At 42.8% G+C, this 10,738-nt stretch overlaps 1 pseudogene; it reads left to right on the top strand.

Annotated features, from left to right (window-relative positions):
- Positions 1-9,453: 9,453 nt before the first annotated feature.
- On the top strand, positions 9,454-10,381 carry LOC105942598 (olfactory receptor 7A10-like; annotated as a pseudogene).
- The last annotated feature ends 357 nt before the right edge of the window (positions 10,382-10,738 follow it).

Raw genomic sequence — 10,738 nt, 5'->3', positions numbered from 1 at the left:
TTTAGCCACTAGGCTATCACTCAAGGTGGTTTAATTGCATTTTCCAGCATTTTTGAAGACTTATAATCATATTTTGGGACAGATCTGAAAGCTTGATTTTCTGTTGTCAAATATCAGTAACCATCCTAATTTTCCTCTCACTGTTCTATATTTGCAAGAGCACAACCGTGGTCTTAATGTGTTCTTTCTGCATGTATTCCCAGCTTCCTGATGTCAAATCATTCCTCTGCCCAGATATCTTCTGTGGTTCTTCTTTGCTTTATGGGGCTGGATCATTTACTAAAAGTCACATCCCTTCCACTCTCATTTTGAACGCACTGTTTTTCTCCATTTGACCTACAAACACATTATCCCCCACAGTAACAACCAACCCCATGTACTTCTTATACTACATGGAATGCTGCTTCTTCCTCCCAGAAGAAAAACTTCATTCTGTGTTCACATATCATCTGCTGTTTGGAAAACAGATGGTGACTGAGTGATCGTTGCTTATGCCACTGATATTTGTATACATTTCAACTTAAATTGATAAAATACATCTGTCCTTTTATTGTTACTTGCTAACATTTTAAGGAATTTCTTGACAGTTTACATTCTCAGGGTCCCAGCAGCTGCATGATCATGTTACCTTATTCTCATCGATTGTCTTGGTAATGTGAATACCAAGAATTCATAAATGCAATTTGTTATTCTTCCAGGCAAATGGTTTTATTAATCAGGAGAGAGAGTCTGACAGTGTTCCCTGGTGGGAGACAGCCCAGGACCACTTCACATGGCAGGGTGATTGCATGAGAGAATAGTTTAGTCTTTTTCTCCTTTATTTTTAGTATTTGAGATGACACTATTTAATTTACGTTATAGTCAAAGGCTTAATGCTTCACTAAATAAAGAGCAAGACATGTCAAAATGAAAGAGACTCACATTCAGGAAGGGTAGAAGCTAAGGTTACCAGCATCAGATGTGAGATATTCATCATGATTTAATTTGGGACACATGTGTGCCTGGCTCATTTCTTAATAAAATGGCAAAGGGACAAAGTCCATGTTAGAATTCAGACAGTTTTTAACTCACAGTCCTCAGTGTTGTGATGACCTTCGTGGGAATCGTCAGATCATAGCTTCCCTCTTGTTTAAATTCTCTCTCTCAATCTCTCTCTGTGAGTCTCATTTCCATGCTTCTTTATCTAGAGTATGAAATATTGTCCATTAGGAGAGAAGCATCAATAACACTGCTAGGTTGGTCTGCAAAACAGCTGGAAGAGAATGTTTGGAACGTTCTGCCCATAAATAAATGAATAACAAATATAATGGAGTTTTTGGTTAGCCATTTCTGATCATTATGCAGTGTAGACATGTCCCTTACAGAACCATTTGTTAGCCATCAATCATAGTTAAAAATACTATAAAAATTATTCTAAACTCCAGAATTTAGAGAGAAAAATCAGCCCTGTTTGATTATATTTACACATGAGAGGGTTACAGAATTGGATGCCTACTATTTGTAAGTGCAGGGAATCTGGCATAGTTCCTGCAACACACGCATCACGGAAGTTCTCTGTAGGACGTTTCAACTTTCAATACCAAACCGATATTTAAAAACGTTTCTGCAGGCTCTGAAGGACCCATGTAGTTAGAGGTCATTAATCTTGTGTCACCAGATCTGCTGTGTCCACTCCCAGTCTCCCTGGTGTGTCGGGGTTGAAAGGACATGGAGATGCTATAGCCCAGGAGACAGGGCTGCTGCTCTGGTGTGCGAGCTGAGCTCCATGCAGAAGTGCCTAGGCCCGGTGAGTGGATGCCAGGGGACTCAGCACACATACACACAGCACTCAAGGATGCTGAGTAGGGGATCTGCTGCCTTCCACAGAGGACTCACCATGAACTAACACAGTGCAAGAAGAAAGAAGTGAGATGAAGGCTCACTGTCTCATGCAAGCTCAATTGTACCAGGGAGACTTCTGTGCCCTGATCACCTGTTCACATATAATCTGCACACACACACACACACACACACATACACACACACACACCAGACAATAGACACACACCAGACATAACACATACACCAGACACACACACAAAGATACCAGACAACACACATACACCACACACACACCAGACAACAGATACAAACACACACACACCAGATATACACACACACACCAGACAACAGCCACACACCAGACAACACACATACACCACACACACACACCAGACAACAGATACAAACACACACACATACACCAGATATACACACACACACCAAATATACACACACACCAGATACACACACACATGTGCGCACCAGACATCTGCTTCTGTTTGACCTTGGATTCTCCTACTCACTCTAGTCCTATGTACTGGTTTTCCCTGTAGGAGTTCAAGTCTCAGATAATCTGGTAGACAGAGTCCCCTCATTCTTGAGGTTTCTGTTCAAACGTGATCTTTTCAGCTGGCCAGACCTCTTCTACTAGAAGTAATGTCCCTTTACTTCTTTCATTTTCTCAGATCCAGTGTTCCTCTTCCAGATCCCCAGAGTCCTGCATTTCTGGCCTCTACAGGAAGCCCCAAGCATTGCAACCCTGGACTGATGCCCCTGATAGGAGCAGTCACAGCACTGGAACTCTCAGGGGTGCTGGGACAGGTATTTCTGGCTGATGATGGCCATGGGGGTGTCCTAAATAACAAGAGTTTAATCCACAAATATGGAGCTAAATTTATGACTGCAACATAAGAGGTCAGAATCTCCACAATTTTGCTAATGTTCTTGGTGCAATGCTTTACCACTAGTATTATTTTTATTTTGTTTGATAGTGACACTTCATGGAACGAAGAAATGAAACACAACATTCATAATTCCCTCTCCTGGGATTCTCAGAGGAACCAGCACTGCAGCCTCTTATCTTTGGGCGGTTCTCCTCCATGTACCTGGTCATGTTAGTGGGAACCTGCTCATCATCCTGGCCATCCTCTCAGACCCACACCTACACACCCATGTACTTCTTTCTTGCCAACCTGTCCTTGGTGGAAGAACATCCAGACGCAGAGCCATCAGTTATGCAGACTGCATCACCCAGATGTTCTTTTACATAGTAGTTGCAGAATTGGGTGATTTCTCCTGTCAGCTAGGGCCTCTGAACAGCTTGTGGCCATCTGTCACTCCCTGCACGGCACGATCATCATGAACCCCCGGCTCTGTGTGCCTCTGACCTCCTAGATTCCCAGTGTCCTGCATGCTTTGTTGCACAGCCTGCTGGTGCTGTAGCCGAGCTTCTGCGCAGACCTGGAAATCACCCAGTTCTTCTGTGAACTGGTGCAGCTGATCCACTGTGCCTGCTCAGACACCTTTGTTAATAACCTAGTCATTTATTTTACAGTTTTGCTTTTTGGTGGGGATGCCTTCACTGGGATTCTTTACTCCTGTTACAAAATAATCTCCTCAACTTGTGCAATATCCTCAGCTCAGCAAAAGTATAAAACATTTTCTACTTGTGCTGTTCACCTCTTTGCCGTTGCGTTATTTTATTGTGTGTGCATTGCTGGGGTCCATGCAGTGGATGTGGGGAACACGAAGGTGTGAGGAGCATTGTTCCATTGCAGGCAGGGCCGCAAGGAACTTCCTGCTGTATGGCTGGTCCTGGTGGATGTCTCTACAACCACCTGAATGCAGCTCCACCTTCTAATCCACTCAGGCATTGTTTGCTACTGTGGAGTTGGCCTTTTACTCAATGTGAGCTTGGAAGTTAATGTCAATAATAACATCTTGCAAAAGTACTTTTTATTATTCATGCTGTCTTGACTGTCCCCATCAACCTTAAGCTAATGTAGGGACCTGTATTTAGGGTTTCATTCTTTCCTTGGTCTTTAGGTTCTCCTTTTCTTTGTGATACAAAATGGAGTTGTACAATAAGAATTATGGTAGGAACTTCTATCGTTTTTAGGTGAAACAAATGACAGAATTATTCTTGGATGCACCCATTTGACCATGATGTCAAAAGTCTGTGCCAGGGCTTATGATTGTTTCTGTATAAATAAAAGGGACAGCTTTCTTGCATTGTCCCTTATGATCATGAAATCATAGTGGTCCATTTCATTCCTCTTTGCACCTCATCAACGCACCCTTTGCGAGTTCCGAACTTAGCTCTAGCTGGACTCTAGCAGTGCATGGGTGTGTATCTCAGTTCTGGGGCTGCTCCCAGGTCAACTTCATGTGCAAGCAGCCTCAGTGATGTACACAGTGGTCACCCCCATGCTGAACCCCTTCATCCACAGTTTTAGGAACAGCGACATGAAGAGAGCCTTGAAAACACTCTGTAGTAGGAAGCTCTAACAGGACTCGTGGCTCTGATCCCACAAATGCAGGGCTCAAGGCCTCTGTCACAGAGACTCTGATTCTTGAATCAGATTGAAGAAGCTGACCCTGATCCTTCTCTCTCAGATGCCTTCTGTCTATTTCATCTTACACACACAATTTCATCAACCCGTGTTATTAGGTTTCTCTGATTTCTTATATCTAATTGATTTGTTATCTACTGTTTTCCCACCTTCCCTACTTATTACCAAATTTGTACCACAAACGCAGTCTTTCTAAGTTTCTAGACAATAGGATGAGAAGACAAGTTTAGGTGAGGCATGGAAAGGGGCTGTTTAGGAATGAGTATCTCAGCTGTGAGTGTGGGTCTGTATCCTACTTACATCTGACCCAGTGTCCTGCTAATGCACCCAAAAAGGCCGTAGGTGGTGACCCATGCGCTTGGGTCCCAGCCACCCAGCAGGGGAGACACGAATGGAGCTCCTGTCTCCTGCCTTTGGCCTGGCCCAGGCAAAGCTGCTGCCTCCATTGGGGGAGTGAATCAGAGCATGAAGATCTTTCTCTTTTCTTGCTCTTCCTCAGCCTGTCACTTTGTCTTTAAAATAAGTAATAAGTAAATAAATACCTTAGAAAAGAACCAATGTATTTTTGCTGTGTCTTTGCAGATTAGAAACTGTTGTGCATCCTTTGGGTGAAATCAAATTGCCTGCAGTTGTGGTTTCTCCCGCAGGCTTCAGAGGATAACCCCTACCTGCCTCTTGCAGTTCTTGGAGTCAGCTTGTGTCCCTGACTCCTGGCTCTTCCTGTACCTTCAGTGCCAGTAGTAGCAGCACAGCCGCTTCCAGGCATCCTCTAATGCCACGTCAACTCCTTCCTTATACTTTGAGAGAGTGACTGTGATGGTACAAGTCTCTCAATCTTTGCAATCTTCTTATTTTTAGTTAGCAATCTTATTTCACACGTTACCTCCTGTTGTGCAAATTCACATGCTGCACTGGTCTGGGTGGTTAGGTTGTACACATCACACATCATCCCAGGTTACACCAAGTTTCTGCTACTTTTCCTCACCAAGACTCTGAGTTTTGGGTTACACATGTCCTTCCTAGCTTATGGCATGCTAATGACCTTACTGGGAGATTTACCATTTGCTATTCAGCACAGGGCTGTTTTTAGACCTTTAAAGCTTTTGTATTCACTGCACATGCGAGTCCCTGAGAATGGAGAGAGACTGTCTACTGGTTCACTCCCCAAATTCCCACAACAGCCAATGCTGGGCCAGCTGTAATCCAGGAGCCAGGAACACAATCTACATTTCCCACATGGATGTCAGGGACCCAATTACTTGAGATATAATGTACCACCTGGTGATGCAGGCATGTAGAGAGTGAATGAGTGAATGCAAGGCTCCACCAACCCTCTGCCTTTCGAATGAAATATCCTTAAAATCCTGAACAGACATTTGTAAACTAAGAAATCTTAAATGCTAAGATATGGAATAAATCTGGATATCCTTGAAAAAGTGATTGGATTAGCAAAGCATGGTATTCATATACAATGGAATGCCAGTAAGTCATAAAAAAAATCATATTTTACAACACAATGGATGCAGGTGGAAACCACTGTGTGTAGGGAAGTAAGCCATTCCAAAAAAGACACATATTTCAGTTTCTTTGTTATATGTGATAGCTAATTAAACATTCACACAAATAAACACAATGTATGATAAGGGAAACTGGTTTATTATGATTCACTATTTAATTAGTCCTTGTCTATAACCCTTGTGTAGCAGTAGTCCTTCTACTATTGTCATTAGATAATTAAAAAATTAAAAGTGCATTACTGTACAAAATTGTTGGAAAAAAATGGGAGTCTGAGGCAGGAATGGCTAATTTTTTAGAATTTTATTTATGACATATCTGAAATTTGTTCTCTTGTATCCATGAAAAAATTTAAAAATCTGAAAGTCTTTAGAAAATTTTCGTCCATTTGTTAAGCTCATGCAATATAAGCGTTGCTCTCATTGATGCTGGGATAAAAAGTGTTTGAAGAACTGTTTCTTCTCTGGTGTTCTGAGAAATGTTCCTATTCCACATAGGATGATAAGTTATCATAAACCTGTCCTTGTTGTAATTTTTTCCCTGAGGTTTCAAGAGGGTGAGAAACTTTGCACAAGTTTTCAAAAAACATTTACCAGTACTTAACAAGACATGAACTATCCAACATAAATCCAGTGAAAGTTCATTGTAACAGAGATTACAGAGCAGGAGGAAGAGGATTCACCTGAGTCCATCATGGTCTCTTGGGAGACACCTGCTTTCTGTCCTGGGCAGCGGCCCAGGGGCCAGCTGGTGCTTAGTGGTCAGGGAGCTGCATAATGAGCAGGTGCTTGGAGCTGTAAAGTAGCTCCTCTTTGTGTTCCCTCAGACTGTGTAACCTTGGCCTAGAAGCAGCATGGTTGTTGCATTTGGGGTCCCGAGTCTGGCTCAGGGACCAGAGCTTCCCTTCTTCCCTCTGCTGTGCCTGGGACAGAGCTTCAATCTCCAGCATCCACCATCCAGGAAGAATTTGGGCATCCATACAGACACTTTAATCGTAGAGTTGCCATGCAGGTGAGCCTGGCAGACACTGCAGGAGGGGACCCAGACTGTGGACACAGACAGCTTTCCTTGGGGTTAACTTAGAACTGGACTAACCTAGCTAACACCTGGGATAGGTCTGGGATTGCTCACCGCTATACTTAACTATTGAATGCATTTGTCATTGATTCAAAGGGGAGGAAAATACTGAATGTCCTAGGGCAATCAGCATCACTAATGAAGAAATGAGAGCAAGAAAAGATCAATTCTAATAGACAATGAGTGGTATGAATTCCCTCGATTACATAAAGCCAGCTTTGCAGCATTTGGAGATCTGGGGGAGAAGAGAAAAAAATTTCTGTGTGGAGGGACATGTGGTGGAGTGAGGTCATGTCAATTTTGTAGTGTTACAGAGCTTGGTTATTCACCACTCAAAGCTGGTTAGAGGAGGGGCAATGACTACTGCTGGCCCTGGGACAGCCTCTGCAGACTGAGTTTCTATTCTGCCCATTCTGACTGTTAAGAAGGGATGTAACTAACTCTCCAGTATTGACAGGAAATGGCCAGGTGAGAGGAAATGCTTGCATGAAATTCTGAGAGTAACAGCTGCTGGAACACACAAACCTAGCAATCTTTCGTCTTCTCTCACACTGTGCTCTCACATGACTCAATGTTATTTTATTGATGCAGTAAAAAGAGCTCCACCAAAGACACCTGCTCAAAAGTCAATGCATCATCTGTGAGCTGGATAACTCAAGGGTTTCCAGCCCCTCGCATTCTCTCCTGCATTTTTTTAGCACTTTGCTGGTGTGCTGTCTGGTGAGTCTGACTTATTCCTGTCTTTACTGTTCTGACCTACAAGGATTGATCACTGTCAACACCTTTTTCTGCCATGGAGTTTTTTCATGTGTCCTTGAGTGTACTTCAGTGCAACTAAAAACGTGTTTAGAAGGTAGGTTGTTACAATCCACAATGTTGCAAAAATACCGTAATTCATAATAATGCCATGGAAATTTGGAGAACCTTCTATTTTACAAAACAGATGCACAAAATTGCATTTGTTAGCTACATTTTCAAAAACATTTTGATGAACGTTTACTCAATTTTAAGAGGATTTGTGAAAGCTTGTATCTTTCTTTTTTTCATATATTTTTATTGCATTTCTTTTATATTATTATATATTTTTTTAATTATTTTTCATTATGTGACAGTTTCATAGGCTCTGGGAATCCTCCCACCCCTCCCCACGCCCCTCCCCCTGGTGGATTCCTCCACCTTGATGCAGTATTACAGTTCAAATTCAATCAAGATTCTTTCCTTGCAAACATATACCAAGCATAGAGTCCAGCTACTTATTGTCCAGATGGGTTGAACAGTTTCTTTGGGAGACCATTTCTGGTCCAAAGTTAGAGCTGGTAGAATATCATCCCAGTCAATTAAGAGTCCCAATATAACATCAACAGCAATTTGCAACATTATGGAATTGACATGGTTTTGAGTAACCAGTATGTTAAAAAAAAAAAAAAGAAAAGAAAAGAAAAGCAAGTCCTAACCACAACCTCTGATTAGCTCATTGACATTTCAATTTTAGTTTATATTCAGGACCGGCTGCTATATGCCTTAAAATGGCTATAAGGTACCATTCAGCTGTCTCGTGTGTATTTCATTTTAGTATTTAGCCATTTGTTGTGTTGAAGTATACTTTTGCTGATCTTGGCAGATTTTAGGATAATCTAGACTGGCTTGTAACTCTAACAAGAAATTTGTCAACATTTAAGTTGCAGAACATTTTTTTATTTTTGGGGGCGGGGGGGAGGGTGTGCAGGAAAATCCTCAACACCATGGTGAGGAGTGACTAATCTTTGTGTCCCACCCAGCGAGGCATGAGCCAACCCACGCCAGCTCTTTCCTGTCAGATTTCAGAAGCTTGTATCTTTCTGTCATCAAAGTCAGTCACTCATGCTGGGTTTGAATCCTGCTGTTATGAATCTACAAAATTTTAGTTGTGCAAGCAGAGTCCTAATTCAGTTTTATATGTATTTCCAACCTGCTCCATGTTGAGTTGTTCTAATCATTTGACATCCTTTGTGATTCCTGTTTGCTTAACATGATTGACTCATTTACTCAAAATCAAGCACTTCTGCCTCCAGTGACACCAATTAACTGCAGTTCACTATATCTTTCATAAACAGAATTGAATCCCATTATTAAGATTGTTTGGAACCACATATTATACACTGCTTCATCTCCTGCTTTCTATTTCATATATATAATTGGAAATTCCATGGTGAGTTTGCAGCCACTAAAAAATTAGGTATTTTAGAGTGATCAAAGAACATCACATGCTATGTGAAAAGTTTTTGATGATTTAGGAAAAGACTTAGTGTGGCAAGAAATTCTTAGTGATCCACTGTGTGGGACCAGAAGGAACAAAGCCATTTCAAATGTGGTACCTAAATTCTGAACTGGAAAACAAGAATTTTTGATTTCTTTTATGTTGGTTATGTCTATTTTGCATAATTATGATTCAGTTGAAATTATTTCTTCCTGATAGTATCTGTACCACATGAAAACGAGAAACCAAACTCAGCTTTCAGAAATACTTCTCCTGGGATTCTCAGAGGACCCAGCCCTGCAGCCTCTCATCTTTGGGCTCTTCTTCTCCATGTACCTGGTCACTGTATGTGGGAACCTGCTCATCGTCCTGGCCATCCGCACAGACCCACAACTCCACACACCCATGTACTTCTTCCTCGCCAACCTGTCCATGGGTGGACATCTGCTTCACCTCCACCACCATCCCCAAGATGCTGGTGAACATTCAGACACAGAGCCAAGTCATCAGCTATGCAGGCTGCATCACACAGATGTTCTTCTTTATATTGTTTGTTGGGTTGGATGACTTTCTCCTGACTGTAATGGCTTATGACCGGCTTGTGGCCATCTGTAACCCCCTGCACTACACGGTCATCATGACCCCCCGGGTCTGTGTGCAGCTAGTGTTGGTGTGCTGGGTCATGGGTGTCTTGGATTCACTGTTGCACAGCTTACTGGTGCTGAGGCTGAGCTTCTGCACACACCTGGAAATCCCCCACTTCTTCTGTGAGTTGAATCAGGTGGTCCAACTGGCCTGCTCTGACACCTTTCTTAATGATCTCATGGTGTATATTGCTGCTGTGTTGCTGGGAGGAGGTCCTCTGGCTGAGATCCTGTATTCTTACTTCAAGATCATCTCCTCCATCCGTGCCATCTCATCAACTCAGGGCAGGTATAAAGCCTTTTCCACCTGTGCCTCTCACCTCTCTGCCATCTCCCTATTTTATGGCACAGGCTTAGGTGTGTACCTCAGTGCCAGCACTGCCCCAAGTTCAGCCTCAACTGCAGCAGCCTCTGTGATGTACACCGTGGTCACCCCCATGCTGAACCCCTTCATCTACAGCCTGAGGAACACAGACATGAAGAAGGCTCTAAAAAGACTGCTGTTTCCTAAATGATAGTGGAACCCATGGTGTTGGAGCTGAGCAGTGTCAGTGGCTCATGTCTCAAGCCTCAATGTCAGACATTGTGATGAATTTGTCAGAGGAGGAAGCAGAGCTTGCTTCATCTGTTCACTATCTACTTTTCATTCCTCTGTTTACACTACAAATGAAAGATAATTGTATTGTTGGCCTGCCGACGTGGTCTAGCAGCTAAAGTCCTCACCTTGAACGCCCCGGGATCCCATATGGGCACTGGTTCTAATCCCGGCAGCTCCACTTCCCATCCAGCTCCCTGTTTGTGGCCTGGGAAAGCAGTCGAGGATGGCCCAATGCATTGGGACCCTGCACTCGTGTGGGAGACCCAGAAGAGGT

Source organism: Ochotona princeps, chromosome 22, assembly GCF_030435755.1.
Source record: "Ochotona princeps isolate mOchPri1 chromosome 22, mOchPri1.hap1, whole genome shotgun sequence".
Classification (NCBI taxonomy): Eukaryota; Metazoa; Chordata; class Mammalia; order Lagomorpha; family Ochotonidae; genus Ochotona; species Ochotona princeps.
Note: the sequence above shows the minus strand (reverse complement) of the source record. Positions and strands in the feature narration are given on the sequence as shown.